At 34.1% G+C, this 4269-nt stretch overlaps 1 long non-coding RNA gene across 1 annotated transcript; it reads right to left on the bottom strand.

Moving 5' to 3' along the window:
• Positions 1–2768: 2768 nt before the first annotated feature.
• LOC143577795 (uncharacterized) lies at positions 2769–3719 on the bottom strand. The gene is made up of 2 exons (XR_013143170.1): positions 3136–3719; positions 2769–3049 (listed from the first exon to the last, which is right to left on the bottom strand). It is a non-coding gene; the product is annotated as an uncharacterized LOC143577795 (long non-coding RNA).
• Positions 3720–4269: the final 550 nt, after the last annotated feature.

The raw sequence follows: 4269 nt of genomic DNA, 5'->3' as shown, positions 1-4269 counted from the left end.
AGAGTTAAATTATAAGAGCGCGCAAGTTTGCGTGCATGTAAGTATAAATCATGGTGCACATCAATCAAGTCTACAATCAAACCTGCAACTAGCATCAATATCCCCAACTCATACTAGAAGTTAAACCGTCCCGGACTATCACCCTGCTAAAAGCAATAAACAAACACGTAGGTTATATGCCGCAACGATCCACAGATCTCAGTGTGATTTACCCAACATAGGGTCACTGTGCGTGGGGGTCTCTCAAATAGTACTACCCATACAAGCCTCCGGCCCATCCCCTTGGGCTAATGATTGTGTAAAAGTTGGGACAAAATTTAGCAGTAAAACACTTCTTGATAAATATCATACCATAAGTAAAACCAACATTTATCCAGCCCAAAACGTTTAAGTAAAAAGGGCAGCACGACACTCACCTTGGTCCGTATGCAACTTGTATATATGAAAGAAAATCTATGAGCTTGTAACTACGATGGAACCACCAAGTATGCCTAGTATATATTAATCAACAACAAGCAATCAACATCATCGTAAAGCTTATTATGGGTATTTGGTACTAGTTAATTCTAAGTGTTGTCCATGGCATGTTGGTTTCCAAAGAATAACTTCCCTTTTATGGAAAGATTACACTTAAAATAATTTTATAATATCAGTGTTGTATGATAAGGGATTATAGTTCAAATTATGAAAGTTTTTGTTAGCTCAATTGAGTTGTCGGGTTTTGATAAAGTTTCTATTTTTGGAAAGTCGGGCTTCCATTTAACTTTCGGGTTACCGTATGAATATAGAAGTTATATATGTTATTCATATCATGTGTTTGATAATTATTGCTTAAAATAGCCATGTATTGAGTTTACAATAGTTGACAACGTCGATGGTTTTTAACAATGTGTTTCGAAAGAAAACTATTGAAAATAAAACTTCACTCTTTCCAGAAATATACATATAAGAAAGTAAGTTATTTCCAGGTCTGGTTATTTCAGTAAGCTTGGCGCCGCACAATTTTGATCCTCGAACTTTCATTTAACGTCTCTTTTGGCAAAAATCGGGTTAATCTTAGTTAATTATTGCAAAACGAGCAAACACTAAAATTATGGTTTTATTATCTCATACTTGCTGCTGAATATCAGAATCTTCATATTTTTATATTTTTCATAAAGATCGTTTGGGTTATGTTGGTTCGACCGTAATTCACGTTTAAACTCTAAATCTTTACAAAACTGGTGTTGTACATATCAAAAATGGTTTACAATACTATAATATAATATTTTTGATATAATTTCTGGAAAAATACTCATTTTCTATTTTGAAACATTTTAGTCTTTAACAGGCGGTCCGTTCGTCGGTTTTAAAAAAACAACCATTTTAAACTTGTAAACGGGCCCCTTTTCTAAATCCACTTATCCTTTAATATTTTATAACTTATATTTACTCATTTGGACTTATAAGTTTCAGTTTCAAAACCATACTTTCATATTTTTAGTTGTTGAGAAATAAGCCGTTTCCAAAATTGCCCTTTCGTTATGTTTTTAAAAACTTATTTTTGGCCGTCTAACATGTAAGGACTTGTTGTAATACATAAAAATAGGTTGTTTTGGCATTTCATGGGTTTTGAAAGATGTTCTTAGTTGCAGTTTCTTTAACGGGCCCAATTTTGGCCCGTTTGGGTTCTAGTTTGGTTTTAAAATGATGATTCATGTAAAACAGTTCCGGGTCAGGTTATAAGTCATCATAATATTATGTTTAGAGCTGTAAAAAGTTGTTATAATATCAGCTAGGTTACAGGGGTAATTCTTTGGTTAAAAGATTCACAAACGTGTTGGTTGGGAGGGTTATTATCATGGTTTCAATATTATCATTTGGGGGCTGGGTTATGCCATTTTTAAGGACTCAAATACACATACTTAACTAAAAATTTTGTGTTTCAAAAATAATACTTTTGGTTTCGTTGTTTCAGTTTTATACCCATCATATTTTTATTCCAAGAATGCCCCTAGCGACGCTTATTGATTAAAGTTGGCTCCTCACCACAAAACAGTTTCGGGCCAGTTATATATGTAGTATTGACTTAGTAAGAGTTTTATATTGATATTAGGGTGCCTAGAAACTAAACGGTGGCTTTGGTTCGGTTTGGGATCGTTAGCACCCTTAGTTTGGTTTAACGTTTCGTTTAGTGATCAACGACTTTGCCAAACACTTTTTGAAATCATCTGATATATGGAAATACTGCTGGACATATTTAGGCTTATAAACAGAATATGTATGAACCGGTTTGAAAGATTAATGGCCCGTTAGAGACATATCTTGGTTATAAAAGTTATAATTCAAGTAGAATAGTTTTGGGCCAGATTATATATCTTCAAAATAGTATATTTAGGCTGCAAAAATACGTCATAATATCATTTAGGCTGCATGTATCGTTTCTTAGTTAAACGAGTTGCCAAGGTGTCAATTTAACAAGCTAAACTCAAAGGTTTTTACACTATCATTGAAAGTTTATACCGGACATTTTGAGGACTTCAAAAAATATTATAAACTTCTTGAAATTTTTTTAAAAAAATCCCAGATTTTATGTGGTCTGCGTATGGGTTCGTATTTAAATCGGTTTTCATGTGAATTTGGTAGCTAAGGTAGTTTCGGTTCGAACACGGTTTCACCATCGCTTCTACCCAGATGTTTGGACTTCAAAACATGTAATATATTATATTCTGGAAATTTTGCAAGATTAAATGGTTTAGTTTATATCACATTTGTTTGGTTTAAAACTGGGTTTTCGGTTAGGTTTTCAGACTCGAAAAATAATAGGTCTGTTGTTGGTAATGAGTTAGGGGTATGAAACCAGTTTATGAGCTGTTCCTGAACATGATTTTTCAAGTATAGGGCCGGCCATTTAATAGAAAAACACATGGGTCATGAAACACTTAGAATTAAGGGAAAAGAATGACCAACAAGCACTCGCAATTACCTCGTACAGTGAATAGGATACACGAATTTTAGTTCTGCACGTTTCGTGAGAAGTTCCGTGAGCATAGAGAGACGTGACTTAGGGCTGGAAATTTGTAAACATCAGATTATAATTAGTTGGAGGATTATAACATACTGGAATAGGGATCTATTAGAATAGTAACAAGTTACCAGAATTGTTGATTGTGGATGGCAGCCTCAGTTCTTCAATTGGACAGAAGAGAATGATATTGTAAGTGTGTTGTGATAGTGATAAGGAGGATTATAATAGATTGAAAAATTATGTTATAGGAGGTTGGATAAGGAAGACGTTGCAGTCTTCATGTAAACTGATTGGGAGCAGGCTGCTGCCCGATGAAGATTGGAGGAGCAGACAATGTAGAGGATGTGATTGGAGGCAAGGAGAGGCAATAGCCTAGCGGGGCCGATGAGTTATACGTACTAGCAAGGAATTGAGACTGGGAAATAAAGGGGGAATGATATCTTTTAAAGATTTTAAAAGATATTAACTAGATTTTTATAAATTTAACCAATTTAAATAGTTTTATTTGGACTGATTTTTATGTTTTATAAGCCATGGCTTTATATATTGTTGGCAATATATATCATGTCACAAATTTTGTTAAACGGTTATCACTTCGTTTGGTTTGGTGACCGGATGGTGACATAAAAATCGTTTGATGTCGGGTTAAGTATTTTGGATACTTGGTATTATTAAATAATCGTTGGATGGTTTGTATAACTATTTTGAGTTTTCGGGTTCAGGTTCATTTGGGTTAACCGAGTCCCGGTTTCGTTTGATTGATTTGGGTCAAGCCCATGTAATAAATTATGGTATTATCTTTGGGCTTATCTCTATCTCTATCGGGTTCTACATAACCATTGAGTCGAGACCATTAGCTATAATCTCTATGGTTCGGGCCAAGCCTGTCAACGTACGATTCGCTTCGACTATTCGACCAACATCAACCTTGGTATCTATGATATAATTTCCTAAAAGAAAAAAAAAATTAGCCCCATTTTTCGGGTTGTTATAGTTTTTGATCTCATAATTATCCTGATTATCTTATATACGGTTTAAAAAAAATTAAACGTGTTAAATAGTTTCAAATTTATCTATTATCCGAAATATAATTCAAACCGTAACCTTAAAATCGGATTTCTATATAAACGATCATGTATCTGCAATTAAATCCATACTCAGTATCCTCTCACCATCGCCATTCTTAACCCCATAAATAATTGTTTTTGTTTGCCCGTTTACCCGTCCGTTCATCATCTTCTTTAGCCGGCTCGTATGTTTCA

This window comes from Bidens hawaiensis, unplaced genomic scaffold (assembly GCF_021521415.1).
Source record: "Bidens hawaiensis isolate Kalapana, Puna unplaced genomic scaffold, B.hawaiensis_p1.1 tig00028804_1, whole genome shotgun sequence".
NCBI classification, from domain to species: Eukaryota; Viridiplantae; Streptophyta; class Magnoliopsida; order Asterales; family Asteraceae; genus Bidens; species Bidens hawaiensis.
The sequence above is the reverse complement of the archived record's forward strand: the minus strand, read 5'-3'. Positions and strand labels throughout refer to the sequence as shown.